This window comes from Equus quagga, chromosome 2 (genome assembly GCF_021613505.1).
Source record: "Equus quagga isolate Etosha38 chromosome 2, UCLA_HA_Equagga_1.0, whole genome shotgun sequence".
NCBI lineage: Eukaryota > Metazoa > Chordata > Mammalia > Perissodactyla > Equidae > Equus > Equus quagga.
The window spans coordinates 131,747,801-131,766,029 of NC_060268.1; the positions used below are offsets into that span (position 1 = coordinate 131,747,801).

Sequence of the window (18,229 nt, forward strand, 5' to 3'; positions counted from 1 at the left end):
TATGGCCAATAGACACATGAAAAGATGTTCATCATCGCTAATCATCAGGGAAATGCAAATCAAAACTACACTAAGATATCACCTTACACCCATTAGATTGGCAAAAACATCCAAAACCAAGAGTGACAAATGTTGGAGAGGTTGTGGAGAAAAAGGAACCCTCGTACACTGTTGGTGGGAATGCAAACTGGTACAGCCACTATGGAAAACAGTATGGAGAATTCTCAAAAAGTTAAAAATAGAAATACCCTATGACCCAGCCATCCCATTACTGGGTATCTATCCTAAGAACTTGAAATCAGAAATCTCAAGAGTCCATTGCACCCCTATGTTCATCGCAGCATTATTTACAATAGCCAAGACGTGGAACCAACCTACATGCCCAGAAACTGATGATTGGATAAAGATGATGTGGTATGTATACACAATGGAATACTACTCAGCCATAAAAAAAGACAAAATTGGCCCATTCACAGCAACGTGGATGGACCTCGAGGGTATTATGTTAAGCGAAATAAGCCAGTCAGAGAAAGACGAACTCTATATGACTCCACTCATAGGTGGAAGTTAGTATATTGATAAGGAGATCTGATCGGTGGTTACCAGGGAAAAGGGGGGTTGGGGGGAGGGCACAAAGGGGGAAGTGGTGTACCCACAACATGACTAACAAAAATGTACAACTGAAATCTCACAAGATTGTAACCTATCATAACATTAATAAAAAAATAAAATAAAATAAAAAATTTTGCTACTAGCCTTACCAGCATGCTTACAAGGTAAATAAAGACCTGAGAGAACTAGGTAAATATTCCCAAACTCTTGAGATTATTTTAGAGGTGGCAAGATTCTGTTTCTCTTCATCAAACAGTAGATTTTCTTCCAATCCTCTGATTTAATATAAGTCTAGGGAGGCAGAGAACTCTTGAATCAGATGATCTCTTACTAAAGCTAAACCTCCAGGGTCCTGTAAACTCACCAATAGCTTGATGTACAATCCTCAGCACAAGCATTATGGAAAAATTGTCATTATAAATTGTATTGATGCTATGATTAAAACAATCTTGCTTTATGTCCTTTGAGGGATTTAAAATATTACAACCTGGAGACATACAAAGATGTTCTAACCATTCAGCACTAGTAACACCTTATATGTATATTGAATTCTATATTTCACAAAGGAATTTTACATATATTATCATATATCATCTCTGTGAAGTAAGCGGACCAAGTATTATCATGCTAATTTTACAGATTAAGAAAATAAGACACAGACAGGTAAAATAGTATGACCAAAATTTCACAGCTTTTAAGCGGAGACACTACTGGAACACAGGCCTTATCTTAGTCTAAAAAATGTTATTTCTGCTATGTATGCTACTTCCCAACAATTTAAGGGGAAAAAAAACCCCACATCTCTTCCAATAGGAAACAACTGAGTGATGACACTTTAAAAATAAAATCGTTTATCATTGCTAGTGATGAATCCTGGATTAGGCTTATCAGTCAATTTAATTCCCTTTGGCCAATAAAGGATGACCTGCTCCAACCTGCCAAATTCTCCCTGATGTTCAGGCGACAGGGCAATGATCCTTTGAACCTAACTATCCCGCCGGAACCATCTCTGTGTGTTGTGATAACACCAAATCTGCCCAATTCTTCCCCCATTCTCTCTGAAATAAATGTAAGGCAGAAACAGAACTGACCCCTATCAATCCCTCAATAGTTGCGTGGGTTTTTTTTATTTTCCTCCTCATTTTTAAAGTATACTAGAAAGTACCTTTGAAACCTAGAATCTTTATGAAGGAATATAAAAATCTACCAATAATCTTTGCCCTTTACAGAGCTGTTGGGGACTGCTTCATATTCCCTATGATCAGCTGACAGCTGATGATGGGGATGACTAGAGCTAAAAACAAATAACGGAAAAAAACAACTTGTATTGAGCATCATTAACTTCCTTTGAGAAAAACAGTGAAAGTGCCAATAGGTTTTAAAATAAGGTACTTTCAGTTCTAAAGATGACTTTTAAGTAATGTGTGAGTGTGTGTCCTTCAAATCAAGGAAGAGAGCCATCACTTAAACGAAAAGTTACACTCGCACTTAAAAGTAAGAAAAAAGTCTTCAGCTCCGGCACAGAAAAACTTTTATATTTACAATATTATTTATTCATTGACTTTTTCTATCATCGCTATTCCCGCGACTATCCTTCATCCTTTTAAAAAGGACATGACAGCAGCAATGGCTGCATTGGTGAGAAAAACCCAGAGGGGAAACCATCTTGCTTATTTTTATAGCACCAGGGCTCTCTCCTTACGTTCACATCTTTGGAACTACCATCTGTGCTAGGGAGAGATAGCTGGGGGAGAGCGACGAGACACCATTGAGACGAAAGGCAACGATTCCAGAGAGGGAGCTAAATCACCCAGCTGTCAGCATTTTAGATGCTGAAAATGTCATTTTCGTAAATAATCCAGGACTCCCTCTTCAGTTCCAAAGACGCTCCTTTGCTCAGTGGTCTTGCCCCAACTGCTGCGTGCGGGAGGGGACAGGCGGTGGATGAATGGCGCCACAACTGACTGTGAACCCAGATTTGCAAAAGCCAGGGGGCCTCACTGCACAGGATGAATAGATGCCTTTTTATTCAGAAAAATTGACTCACCAGAATGTCTCTGGTCACCTCTCCGTTCTCTCTTCAGGGTTGTCAATTTAAAAGGTTTACCCCTAGGTAGATGTCCCTGGCAGAGAGAGGAACCCCCACGATGCATTAAGAGCAGGGAACACAAAGGGGCAAGGAGTGTAGAAGTAGTTTAGAATCATAATAGTTATTTATAAATCTGATCAAATTTATTTTATATTAATTTTACTGTAAAAATAAATACATCAGAATGGAAATTTAAAACAATCTCAGCATAGCTCAGAAACCTCCTAATTTTGAATTTTTAAGTAAAAGCTAGAAGAATGGGATAAAAATAAGATGAAGGCAACTTCAGAAGAAAAATTCTAGGTAGTACAGAAATTTCCATTTGGAGGGATTTGATAGATCATTTCTTATTACCTCTTTTCTTTTTTTTTTTTTTGAGGAAGATTATCCCTGAGCTAACATCTGCTGCCAATCCTCCTCTTTTTGCTGAGGAAGACTGGCCCTGAGCTAACAGTTGTGCCCATCTTCCTCTACTTTATGTGTGGGATGCCTGCCACAGCATGGCTTGTCAAGCGGTGCCATGTCCATACCCAGGATCAGAACTGGAACTGCAGGCCACTGAAGCAGATCGTGCAAACTTAACTGCTGCACCACCGGCCGGCCCCTCCTATTACCTCGTTACCTCTCACCCTTTAATTTACAGATTCAAAGTCAGGCCCAGAGAAAATTCCTGACTTGCTAATTAATGGTGGAGGTAGATCGGGAAACTGTGTGTGAATCTTAAGCCTTTGTTTTCTTTATACCAAGTAGCATTCATTAAATAAAATCATATTGTGAGTTTATATATCAAACTAAATCAATCGAACCAAACTAAATTAATCTAAATTTTGCAATGAGCTGAAAATATTTTTTCTACAGTTTACCTAGAATCAAGAGGTTAAACAGTTGAAAATTTCGTTTGACATTGAAAACCTAGGCTTATTGCCCTCCCTATTTTTTTCTAACTAGCAAAAAGATTATTTTTTGGTCAATTAGAAGTTGGAAAATAATTTCACTTTTTTAATATATGATTGTGATAAAAACTGAAGTTTACCTTTAACTGTAACTAGGGAAATCAAACTCAAGATGGCAAATCCTAGTAACATTTTATCATCTTTTTAAAAAAGATATAGCAAGTTCATTTCCTTCGAAGCCTCACACAGCGCTGCATGAGTATAGATTTGCCGACTGAGCCATTCAAGGGCTATTAGTCTCAGATTCCCATACAAATATAGGAAATATAACTCTGCCTCTTGATCAAAAACATATTCTCAATGTGTTCATGAAATAGCAAAAAATGAAAAGAAATAATCTTCCCAAGCACTGAGCTTGTTATTGACTTATTTTCAATTCCATATGTCAAATGGAATCCTGGAGGGATAAGATATAATACTGGAAAGTACATTACAAGGCGAAAAAGCTCTCTATTAGTCTGATGATAAAACTAGGTGAACACACGTCTCTTTCCCTTCTCTAATTTTCTAGTATGGCTTCCTGCCTGCAGGTAAAGGTGTAAATTACAAATGGAAGCAATCAAGCGTCTATGTGTCTATCTATTAGTTTATGACTACCCACACAATTTAAAATGAAATGTTCAACTATGTTTCATCTTATTACCTCCAGTGGGAAGAAAAAAAAACAATAAAAAAAGTGATGGGTATAGAGTTATAAGAGCTACATAGTATCATCACAATCTTGAAATGTTCTCATTCGTAGAAAAATCCATGGTCAACCATCTGAGTGTGTTATCATATCAAAATGACTGTTAAAAAAAAAGAGAAAATATCCAGGTAATTGGGTGAATTTTTCATTTTCTGTTTGATGATCCAGTAAAATATAGATAGTGCTAACATCCATTGTTAAAAAGAAATGGTTTATTAGTGAGTCATGAATTAAAGACTGGAATATTTTAAGTACAAAAAAAGTTTAAATGTAATATTCATTATCAAGCCTCAGGCTAAGTTAGGAATTTCTAAAATTGCTTAATTTGAGTTCTCGTGTGAGACCATACCTCATTCTCAGTCTTATGAGATCAGACATTTTTAGAAATGGATCTGGTCTAAATGGATGTGTTCAATTAGAGCAATGGTTTTAACCAGTAGTAAGAATAAGTAATTTTCATTCTTGAAATTACTACTACTTACTGATTGTAAGTTTGGGAAAAGAAAGATTTTGAAAAATAAGATTTATCATGAAGTGATTTTATGTCCACTTGGTCATCTTAAAATTTCAGTTTGAAAAAATTATCAGATATTAAATTGCATAAATCTGGAAAGGGCTTTGGAAAACACTTTCAAGATGTATTCACAATTAGTCCCTCTTAATCTGTTTCAAGCTTAGACTGACTTTGAGAAGTGCTATCATCAGTTCCACAAACCAGAGCCTATGCTGGGTTGAAATCATTTCTGGTAACCAACTCTTTGAACTAGAATATTCTAATTCTACTCCACTTATTCTGAGCAACTCCCTAGGGCATTACTGTTCACCACATTCACCTTCTGCCTTGCCTTGGTCAGGTACTGGCCAGAAATGGTATGTTCCGCCATATGGCATAATGCACCTGGGCCAGAGGATGGGGGCTGACCGAGCAGTTTAAGATCTTCACGCCAGAACTGCTATGTGGCATCCAGAGGTCAAGGATGAGGAAAGGCAGCGGGCCAAAAGTGCAAGGGAGGTGGAGGTCACCAATGAATGCAGGTTCATTGTAGGCAAGGCTCATGCCTGTCTTGTTCACTACATTGCAAGTGTCTAGAACATTCTTAATAAATATTTGTTGAGTAAATAAATGAATAATATTAAGCAGGAGGCAGGACTGAAGAGAGAAAATAAGAGGGAGAAAGCCCAGGTTGATTCACTTTTCTTCTCATCAAAATCCTGTTCGAACTATATATCATAACTTTTCTTAGGCTGTCAAGGAAAATAATAGTTATTTTTACAAAATATCAATCATGTCAGTATGCAATAAAGGTTACATATTATCAATTCCTGTCTCCTTGGCAAACATTACTCTATTCCTCAGGAAATGTGGAATAAGCTTCAGAATCTTTCTTAACACAGTGTGCCAGGGATCCACTACTAATAAAACCACTGCTAAGTGAGAGAAAACCTAGCCATTCCCAATGTGGAGAAAACATGCTGGTTAGTCTTCTAAAAAGTTCTGGTTTCACAACAAAAATACAAGCAAAAGATAGATAAATTGGACTTCTTGAAAGATAAAAACCTTTGTGCTTCAAAGACACTATCAAGAAAGTGAAAATAGGGGCTGGCCCAGTGGTGCAGCGGTTAAGTTCGCACGTTCTGCTTCTCAGCGGCCCGGGGTTCACCAGTTTGGATGCCAGGTGTGGACATGGCACCGCTTGGCAAAAGCCATGCTGTGGTAGGCGTCCCACATATAAAGTAGGGGAAGATGAGCATGGATGTTAGTTCAGGGCCAGTATTCCTCAGCAGCAAGAAGAGGATTGGCAGTAGTTAGCTCAGGGCTAATCTTCCTCAAAAAAAAAGAAAAAAAAAAGAAAGTGAAAATAGAACTCACAGATTGGAAGAAAATATTTACAAATCATATACCTGAAAGAAGTCTCATATCTAGAATATAAAAAGTACTATTAAAACTCAACAATTGGGGGCCAGCCCAGTGGTGCAGTGGTTAAGTGTGCATATTCTGCTTTTCGGAGGCCCAAGGTTCGCCGGTTCGGATCCCAGGTGCAGACATGGCACCGCTTGGCAGGCCATGCTGTGGCAGGCATCCCACATATAAAGTAGAGGAAGATGGGCACGGATGTTAGCTCAGGGCCAGTCTTCCTCAGCAAAAAGAGGAGGATTGGCAGTAGTTAACTCAGAGCTAATCTTCCTCAAAAAAAGAAAAATGAATAAAAATAAATAAATAAATAAAATGCAACAATAAAAAACCAAGTATCCCAGTTTAAAAATGGGCAAGGGGTCTGAATAAATATTTCTCCAAAGATATATACAAATAGCTAATAAGCAATGAAAAGACGTTCAACATCATCAGAGAAATGAAAATCAAAACCACAGTATACCACTTTACACCCACCAGGAAGGCTAGAATAAAAAAAGACAGGTAATAAAAAGTTAGTAAGGAGACTATGGAACCCTCACACACTGATAGTGGGAATGCAAAGTGGTACAGCCACACCAGAAAACAGTCTAGAATAAAGGTTAAGCATAGAGTTACCATATGCTTCAGTAATTCTACTCCTCATGTATACCGAAGAAAAATGGAAATACATGTCAAATAAAAAATTATACCCAAATATTCAGGGCAGCATTATTCATAATAGTCAAAACACGGAAATAACCCAAATGTCCATCAACTATGCAAGGGAAAAATAAAATGGGTATATCCACATAATGGACTATTATTCAGCAATAAAAAGAAATGAAGTACTGATACACGCTACAGCAGGATAAACCTGAGAAACATAATGCTAAGTGAAAAAAGCTAGTCACGAAGAAAGAATTATCATATGATTCCATTTATATGACATGTCCAGAATAGGCAGATCCATAGTAGGTTGGCGGTTGTCTAGGGCTGTGGGGATGAGGAGATGGGGTCAAAGGGCAAAAGCTAATGCCTGTGGGATTTCTCTTTGAGCTGATGAAAATATTCTAAAATTGATTACTGTGATGGTTGCACAACTCCGTGAATATATGAAAAGCCATTGGATTTTACATTTTATTGTGGTGAATTGTATGGAATGTGAATTATATCTCAATAAAACTGTTAGAAAAAACAACTCCAGTTTGAAGGAGCCTCAGAATCTTTTTTTCCATCCTTTACCTAGATGGGACTTTCATTCTCTTTGTGCAATGAAATTAGTAATGTCTAAAGAGGACCATGGTTCTCTAGGAAAGGACCTTGTGTTAACAAAAAGTTGCTGAAATATTTAGAATTCAACAGAGGCATATATATATATATATAATATAAATGTGTGTCTGTGTATACATACACATCATATACTCAAATTTATATAGACACATACATATGTTATAGCAAATAGCCTGAGACACCGTTCAACAGGTTGAGCATTTGTTCTCATTTCAGTCAATCACAGCCAGTTTTCCAGCAGTCTCCCTAAGGGTTTTATGAGCAGGACCAATTAGGCAGTATTGCTTTATTGGATTGTTAAGGGCTGCCAACAGTTTGGTGAATTACACAGCTGTCACATCAGTACATGAGTGATAGTCGGCAGAAAGACAGTAACAGTAACAAAAGCACACAGTGTACCAATCACAGGAAAAAGAAGAGACTAACTGTTCCAAAGTAGTCATGGAATCATCACAGGAAAAATAAGCATACTCCAATTTGTGGATATTTTGCATATGGAAGCAAGTCAAGAATACAACAGGAACTCAATAAGTGGTTGACCTCACTTCACTCCTCCCAATACACACACTAGAATCACTTTAAGACCTTATAGGCCCTAAGAACTCTTTCTTTGTGGAGATTACACCCAATAAAATATCAAACATATAGATATTATCCACACCCTACCATCCCAGATACAAAGAGATCAAGAGATAGATATATAGCTTTAGACACACACATGTATGTCTACACCTCTCTCTATAGATCTGTGAAAACAACTCGAAAGACTTTGTTATAATTTTCTTAATTTGTGGTTTGCTATGTGAATTAGAGCAAGTTCTCTGAAAGGTCCTTGTGAATGCCAACTCAGGACTAAATGTGCAAGGAATTTATTATGTAAAACCCCTATGTGAGAGAAAATGGGAGGCTGGGCAGAGGGGCACCAGGAGAAGCTGGGAGAGTCATCAGATGACACTTACAGCCTGACTCTGAAGGAGGGAGGAAGAGAAAGTTGGGTGGAAACCTCCTACACTATCGTGCAGACTCAGAAAGTTTTGGCAAAGCTATTGGGAAGTTCTCAACACAAAGTTAGCCATCAGAGGAGACCCTTGTCTTCCAGAAACAGGTCTGCTTTAGTGTCTCTGTCTTGCTCAGTCATTGGTTGGGAGCAGTTCATGGGAAACGTAGCTTCAGTGCAAACACAGGGATGTCTTCCAGAGCATAGCAGCTGCGGGCACTCGTCAGTACACTCTCTGCAGTTGACAGTCTACAGGATGTATACTCATGCTCACCACACTGTGAATCACAAGCCTCATCTATTCTCAGGAATTCTTGCACTGTGATAACCTATAAGATATTTTCAAATGCGAAGAAAGATTTATTATTATTTAATGTGGAAGTAAGCAAATTGAAATAATACTTGATTTGTGGATGCTTAATAAACAATTGTTAATTCTGATTTTGTAATTTTCTTTACTAGCTGCAATAGATTAATTGCAGAAGTGACCCCAATTCTCCGTCCTGCCTTGTATCCACCACCTTTGCAATGTGATTTTGCAACTCCTCCCATCAGGAAGAGTAGTCTATTCTCCCACTCCTCATATGTAGACTAGTTTTTTAAATTGCTGTCACAGATAGAACAACAGAAAGGATGGGGTGCCTGTTCCAAGTCAAAACCTCAAGAGACTTTGTTGACTTCCACTCCCTCTTGTCCTCCGTTGGGTTTGCCATTAGAACATACTTGAGCTAGCATCTTAGAAGATGAGACATGTGCAGGAGAGCCAAACTGACAAAGATGTCCCAGCTTAGTCCCCATACATAGGCAAGAGTCCAGCCAAGATCGGTAAAGCCACCTGGCAGACCCACAGCTGACCACAGACACATGAGAGCCCTTCCAAGCCCAGCTCAGATCTGCAGAACCACTCAGCTGATTGTTTGACTTGTCATCAATAATAAATGGTTATTATTTTAAGCTTCTAAGTGGCGGGCTGATTTGTTGTTCAGTAGTAGCTAACTAATGTTAGATCATACATCATAAAGCTTATATGTCTAAGCCCCTGACTGTAGTACTTAGCAGATTTACCAGTACACAACCACACACACAATCAGTCACATAGCATGGCATAGGGACCAGTGAATGGGGCTTTTACCTGAGTTCTATGCCTTGGGGGAAATTCAATGTCATTGGTAGCTGTGACTTCAGCCATCATAAGTAGCTTCCCTGTCTAGCTGCCCCATTATAAGCTGTTGTGACTGAAAAATAGGCCTGGAGACCCTGAGTCATTACTGTCATTGGAGGATGGTACAGAAAAAGATCCCCTCAGGTCTCATAAAAAAATTAGGAGAAGATGCTCTAGATTCCAATCTAACTGCATTGGAAACGAACTATTTTTATCCACCTCTTTGGGGCTTTTGTAATAGGTCTGTGAACCTAAAGGGGTAAAAAAGTGATCCGTATCCATGGCCGACATTTTTAGGCAAATGAATAAGAAAATTATCATTATAGCATAAAATTTCCATTTTCATCTGGAAACACCATAACAGTAAGATATCTGATCTTAGCACAGGACTTGGAATTTTAATTTTCTATTAGGTCTTCTGTTTTTGTATCTCCATCTACAATGGGCTTTGTATTAAATAAATTAAATATTTTAATTTAACCAAGGCATACTGTATATCTATGCTGCCAAGAGGGATGATTCTGAGGATCCTTTTATGTTTTCATTTAATTTCTGGATAGCAATTTCCTGTTGGGAGACTTACAAACCATATTATTCACAGTCTTATTCACAAGCTTGAAATAACGTCTGAAAAACATAAAGCCACACACTCCCTACAATGTCCTCTCTCATATGTATTTACATTTACACAAAATCATTCAGATTATGGTCCCATAAAACTGGCACAAACAGCCCAGCCCCTAGTGCTGTTTTCACACATCAGAGAGATGCATTTGAAGTCCTAGTTTTTGAAAGCATTATGGAGACACAAGATCTGAGCAAATGAGAGACAGAAGGCCAATAAACTCCAGCCAATCATTCTTTCCCCTGTGTTCTTTTTTCAGTCCTTCACACATTGACTGACAAAATAACCATCCTAAGGCATGGCTCAGATCATGCCATTTCCAGCTTGCAAACCATCACAAACAGTAAAAGCCCAAGTTCCCAACACCTTCTAAGATCTGGCTACTAATTCCCTCGCCAGCATTAACCTCTGATGAATTTGCTCATTCGCCAGACACACCCAGACCTTCACTCTTCTCCCAATTGATTTTTGAACTTCCTTTTCTGCTTATGCTAATGCCACTGCCCACTGAGAATGCCTCTTGAACTATTTCTGCTTGTAACAATACTATGGATTGTCCACAACCCAACTCAGTAGCCTCAACTCACATGATGAGAAGTTGTTTGTAAACATGTCTATTTCACTTAATACACTATAAAGTCCTTGTGGTTAGGGGAGTCTAGTTCTTTTTTGCATACTCAGTAACATCTAGATTTGTCCCTAAAGATCACAATAGTAATAGTAATAATAATAATGTAATGATTATATGAGTATGCATGGTATATAGAGAGATCTGTATATTTCATTTTGTCATCTTCGGATTCAAAATAAGATCAGTCTCTGAATATTTAAGTCAGTATAAATATAGTCCTACAATATACTATCAAAAAATTCTCCTTGTTCTTTTCTTGTTTTCCCCCTGCTTACCCAGACAAGGTCATATGCCCGCATGATAACTCAGTGCAAAGGATGAGTCATGGACACAAATGCTTCATGGAGAAAGGACTGAAAAGCTTTCCAGTATCTTGAAATCTTCATTCTCTATTACAATTGCTATTATTGCTGGAAACGGAAAGAAAAGGAAGGCTCTCTTCTTGTGGTTCAATTCAGTCACTGTTCCCTTGTATCTCTATAAAGAAGCCTTTGCACAGTGACATCTTTTTGGTTGAAAGAATCTCAAATTCATATGCATTCGTATATTTTTCACATTTGTCTCTGAGGAGCAGGCAGAACACTTGCATTTTCAAGCCTTAGCCTAAGCCTCTGCCCAGACCACAGGGAGTTATTCCCCTAACACAGTTCAGACCCAGATATTGTCTTCAAGACACTAATCCTTACTCCTCTCTTTACAGCGAGGTGAGTTTCCTCACAGGGACCCGTGGTCTCTTTTCCTGCTTGATGGCTGCAGTCAGGCACATACGAGTGTGTCAGAGATGCCACCTCAGCGTTTAAACATTGAAAACGAGAGTCAGAGAAGTACGGTTAAAATTGGGGGTTTTATTGTGTGCACATGATACTTCAATGAAGCTGATTTTCTTAAAAAATGAAAGATCAGAGTCTTAATCCGTTTCTTCCCAGGAGGCTTCCTGGTTTTACTACCAATTTGATCACCCCTTCCTCAGCGATCTGAGACCTCCACACTGCAAATGTTATGGAGAGAGACAGCTTCCGTTAGGCCAAAGAAATCTCCAGTTGCACCCTTTCCTGACAACACATTGACATGACCAATTTCTCTCGTTATGTTCTTCCCAAAAAGATTTAATGTCCCTAACTCCAAAAATAAAGGCAACTAACAACTTGTAAGCAGAAAACTCTCTAACTTAAAAGAAAAAAATTAAAGGAAAAAGGGAGGTGAAAGGGAAGCCAGTACAATATAACAATTGACCACAATTTCTAAATCTCCTCAAGTTCTATTATGTGAGAGGCATTGTATTAAGCTTTAAGCACTTTTTATCTAGATTCTGTTTTAATCCTCACAATTACCTTCTTGTGCTTATTGACTGAGGAACTGACAAATCAAGCAATGAAGAATGACCCCCAGATCACCCAGCTGGTGGATGTCAGATTGAAGAGCAGAACTGAGATCTGTCTGATTCCACTGCCTATATTGTTGGCCACCAAACCCAATTGCTGCATTATAGATGCCCTCAGCAGTGGGTTTATTGAGTTGAATCAAATGTAAGTCGCTTTATACTACTTTAAGGAAGGTAAACATATTTCATCCAGTTTATTATCATACATTTTCCATATATTCATAAAGATACACAGAACAAATACATATAAAGTGTCTATTCAGGGCACTTTTCTAGGGTTAATTAAACTGGCTTCTTCTCTCCATCTCAGCATTCTTGTATTAGCATCTCTGGCATGGCATCCATACATGTTTTCTTCTCTTCTACTCTCTTCCTCTACTGTTCCTCCAGGGTCTGATGAGGCAGCAAAATATCCTTCCACTAAAGGCAATTCCTGTATTCAACAATACTGAATCACTGCATTTTTTTAAACAACAATTTTCTACTGTAACATTTTATAGTGGCTGCAACTGTCATATAGCCATTACAATCATCCTGCATTCCACAGATCTCTTATGCAACCAGCATCCTTCTCATTCAGGGCTTTGTTTTCCTCTCTCATTTCCTGCATATGACTCTTCAGTGGAATTGTATTTGGCTTCCCAAACTATGTTCTTGGACTCAGTAGTTTAAAAAAAATGAAGAAATGTGTTTTTGTCTCCTGCATTACTAGCAGCTCTACCAAGTTCGTACTCTTGCCTTGGGATCATCTTCAATGTCCAGCACAGCAGCCAATGAAATGCATTCTTGCCTATAGGTATTAAGAACAGTGACCACACATTGAGAAGCACTCATGCTGGAATAAATTTTTTTTTAAATGTGTTGTGATAATGGAAACAATGCCATATACCTATTCTTGGCTCTCACTTTTTGTTTTTTTAAGGTATGCTTTTTTTTGGTGTGGAAGATTGGCCCTGAGCTAACATCTGTTGCCAATCTTCCTCTTTTTTTTTCTCCCCAAAGCCCCAGTACATAGTTGTACATCCTAGTTGTAAGTCATTCTAGTTCTTCTATGTGGATGCTGCCACATCATGGCTTGATGAGCAGTGTGTAGGTCCATAGCCAGGATTCAAACTGGTGCACCCTAGGCTGCCAAAGCAGAGTGCATGAACTTAACTGCTCAGCCATGGGGCCAACCCCCTGAAATAAAATTTTTAAAACTCCTATTTTTGATTTAAAAAACCTCTTTTATTTTCCCATCATATAGACAGTAAAGCTAAAAATAATACAAGGTGGTAAAAATATCCACATAACATTTCATAAGATTGTAAATGTACTAGATCTGTATGTAAATAAGGACTTGAGAGAAAAAGACAATGTGACTCATGTTCATTAGCTCACGTGTTCATTAGCACATGATTTCTTGAAGGTCAGACATGTTTTTCATAAATCATGCCTGCAAAGTATGTGTGTGTGTTATTTTTCATTTACGTATTTGCTTTGTTCTATTTAATTTTCCTTCACTAGAGGTTAACATTTTATCCTTTAGACCGTAAAAATACACACGGAAAGATGTATATTTCCAAAATACATGGAAAATCACCTTGCGATTTGAACCATGGGCTGTTGTGTTCCACACATCCACTGATCCCCATTGTTCTTTTCTATGACAGGCTACGGTGAGTAGGAAGAGCACGTGGCCAGTGCCAGACAGGCCTGCCTCTCACCCAGTGTCATAGAGCAAGTTCCTTAACCCTCTGAGCCTCAGTTCTCTGACCTTGGAAATCAAGATAATAACATCTACACTGAAGAGCTGGTGAGAAGTTTAAACGAGATAATATTTATATAAAAACACGCGCAAAAATCCTCCAGCTCATACAGGGTTTTCAATAATGATAACTATTAGTATCACTGACTATTGGTTTTAAAGTTATTTTTAAAATTATAAATGGTCAGATAACTATTTAAAACTGTTTTGAAAATTTCAGCATGAATTATTGCTGTCTAGAACTACATTTTCTGAACCCTAATGGCTATTCGTCAAGTATATCACAAGTCGACTAAGTGAAATTCCAATGATGGCGATTTTTTTGATGGTTCAGGTTCAGCAGGGTGACTACAGTGTTGCTCAGGAAAAGCGCCTTTCCACTCCTCTATCCCCGAACCAGTCAATCATTTTAAATTAAAGCATTATGCTTCTTCCATTGAGTAGCAAAAGGGAGAGTGTCCTTCTATATTACAAACGCACACACTGACAAATAGAAATGGCAAGCAATAGGATATAGTGGAATATATGAGGAAGACTTTTGGTGTAAACTTAATTCAGCCTGACTTGTTTTGCCAAAAGGGCCTGACGTGGCCACCAAGCATGCATTGCACATCTGCTTTAAACCTTTACTATGGCAAGAACAAATGCCCTTAAGGTAAAGGTGCAACTTTCCCCTACATTTGCATTTCCTTAGGGATAAGCATCTCTCTCTAGGCTAGGAACTGATTGCTGCGCTCACTTTTGACCACCCAGTTCACCTGTGACCACTCAGCTCAGGACAACAGACCTGCCACCTTGCTGTGTCCACCAAAACAGCAGACCTACCTGCTGTGTCCATCAACCACTATGCCAACAGAGCAGTCTTGCAACTATTGTAAAAGGGACATTTCAATCCTATGTGAAACATCCTCTTTGAGGGTATATAACCACTCTATACACCCCACTTCTTTGGTGCCCTTCCTTCCTCTGGGAAGAAAGGCGCCAGGCCATGGTCCTCACATTTTAGCTCAGAATTAACTGACCCAAATTTTCATTTATAGATTGGTTATGGATTATTTTCGTCAACAACACACACTACAGTCAATTCCCTCATATGTTAGATGGTAAATAATGCTATAGAGGAATATAAAGGAGGGAAGGGTGTAGATAATGCTGGAGAGGGAGGGATTGTTATTTTAAATAGCGTAGTCAATTGAAGAAGTATCACTTGAGCAAAACCTGAAAACAGCAAAAAGGCTATTCATAGGCATAAAATTAAGGAAGAATATTCCAGGCTAAGGGAACAACCAATGCTAAAACACCAAGGCACAAATGTATTTTCTCAGGTCAAAGAAGAGCAAGAAGGGTAGTGTGGTTGGAGCTAGTGGTCAAGCTGAGATCTAAGAGGGAGCAGGGCCCTGATCTTGAAAGGCCTGCTATAAACTTGGGTTTTTATTTTACACAAGGTGGGAAGCCCAACAGAGGTTTCAAGCAGAGGAGTAACGTGGTCTTGCACGTTGTTAAAAGAATCACTATAGCTTCTCTGTGAAGATAGACGATAGGAGGTCAGGCTAGAAGCAGAGAAACTCAGGAGATTATTTGCAAAAATCCAGGCAAAAGACAGGTTGGTGAGCAGAGGAAGTGATGAAAAGCATTCGGATTCTAAAGGCAGAGATGACAGGATTTACGAACAGATAGGATGTGGGATATACCTAAATCATGATAAGTCCAAAATTTTTTGTTTGAGCAACATGAAGAAACATAATATTCATATATTCAAACACGGAAGGTTGATGAGAAGTTTGGAGGGAAGATGAAGAGTTCAGTTTGGGACGTGTTGATTTTGAGTTTTCTATTAGACATCCAGGTATTTAAGAGGAAGTTAAAGTCTGGATTTTATAGGAGACATCTAGTCTAGATACACCAATTTAGGCATCAACAGCATATAGGCGATACTTAAAACCTTGAGGATGGATGAGATCATCTGAGAAGTTGTAGGTGCAAGGATTATTCCCTAGGGCACTCCAGAGTTTAGGGATTGTGGAACCAAGAAAGCAGACTTAGAAAGAGCTGCCTATGAGACAGAAGTAAATTATGAGTGTGTTGTTCCAGACGCCAGGTGAAAACAATGTGTATCAAAGGAGACGGTATGGTAACTGAATCAAATGCTGCCAATAGGTCAAATGCCGTGTCAACTGTGAATTCCCCATTGAATTTAGCAATGTGGCGGTCATTACTGACATTGACAGAAGCAGTTTGAGCAAACTATTGATGAGAAAGCTATTAGAGGGTGTTAAGAATGAATTTAAAAGACAATAGAAGAAAGGGAATAGGAGATAGCAAGTAATGACAACTCTTTCTAGGCATTTTGCTGTAAAGAGAGGCTAAAAATTGAGGCCAGGTCTGGAGTAGAATGTGAAGCCAAGAGAAGGTTTATTTGTTGTTTGCTTTTCTGTTGTGGTGACTGTTATCTTTAAAATGTTTTAGGGGTGTTTGTTGTTTTGTTTTTTAGAGAGAGAATAATCTCTCCCTTTCCCACTCCTGCCCTGTGTCCTGAGTGTGGGCCTGGTCAGTAGTTGAGTTGGAGGATGGAATTAATGGAAACTGACTTTAAAAGCTTTTCACAAATAAAATCTCTGAGAAAATCTTTCTCTCCAAATTGATCTTAGCTAGAAGCATTTCCTGACTCCAAAGTGAAGGGAATGCCATTAAGACATTAAATATTCTGAGATTCTGTTTGGCAACAGGATCTATATATCACAGAAACCATTACTATCTCCTGGTTATTTATATTGCTGATGTCACCCAGAGAAGTCCCTAAAACTGATTTCCACATCTAATGCCTTGTTTTTAAGTTGTGCTTGCTTATAGGAACTAAGGCAGAACATTACCAGATGGCCAAACGGCAGAACTGGTCCAAACCAGAAAGGTCCAAGGTGGCAATGGGGTGCCATGTGCAAAAGGAAACATATGTAAAAGGTGCCATGTGCAAGAAGGGAAGATCTGCGAATGCCCCAAATGCCTCCGCCAGAGTGATGACTTGGAGACCCCTCCGCCTTCACATCCCATAAGAACCCTGCTCACCTTCCCTTCAGGAGAAGGTGTTTTAGAGCACGAGTTCTGCCTTGTCCATTCATTAATCAATGAATAACGTTTCTGCTCTGCTATTCCGAACCCAGGTTCGTTCTATTGGTATGGGAGGCTCCAGGCAAAAGGACCCACTTGCGGGGCACTGGTCCCTTGGGCCTCAGTAGCAGTTAGACAGTATCTCTGGAATCTTTTTGCCACTATTTTAGAATCCTCAAGATGAGACACTGCTTATAATCTCCACTTTAATCTCTGCCTTCTGTGCCCATCTTCCTCTAGTTTATATGTGGGACGCCTGCCACAGCATGGCTTGATAAGCAAAGCGTAGATCCACGCCTAGGATCTGAACCTACGAACCCCGGCCACTGACGCAGAACGTGACAACTTAACCACAGCGCCACCAGGCTGGCCCCAGGGTACTTCCCATTTCTGATGGCTGCGAAGTGCTGACTTTGACATAGTCAAATCTGACCCTGTTGCTTACTGCTTCCTAAAATAGTTATTCAAACTGTGTTGCAATTATTGCCATGGAATTCCCTGGACTCATAAATGAAGAAAAAAGATTTTTCAGTGGGGTCCAGCCAGCCTACAACTTGTTGGCTTTCAGAATTTTAGACCATTAACAGAAGAGTTAGTAGAATTTGGATGAATGGACTGCATATTTTACTTAGTTATAGATATTTTAGGGTAGACACAAAAATTATTCTGTTGCTTCCAAACCTGATGATACTGGCTGTGATTGTGTTTGTAATGCATAATAATGTATATCAACTAAGTAAAGTGGTTTAATTAAATAATAATGTAACGATATTCTATAAACATATGGACATGAAAGGGAGTTGTTATTTCTATGAAAATTGAGCCGAATCCTTTGATAAGACTCAATAAATAAAAAGCATTAAAAAATTTGCTGTCAAACTAACTATGGTGAGATGTCTTTAAATGATTTGGAAAAAACCATGACAAAAACATAGAATCTGCAGTCAAATTTCTTTGCTAGTGTTTTAAGTTTTCACTTTAAAGGAAAATCATAAGTAATGTGTTTTATACACATGGCCTATAAGAAGACAATTTGAGGAGCTGGTCCCGTGGCT

General features: G+C 38.7%; 1 pseudogene; it reads left to right on the forward strand.

The window, feature by feature from the left end:
• LOC124235219 (60S ribosomal protein L17-like) overlaps positions 1–17,119 on the forward strand; it is a 154,884-nt pseudogene extending 137,765 nt beyond the window's left edge.
• The last annotated feature ends 1,110 nt before the right edge of the window (positions 17,120–18,229 follow it).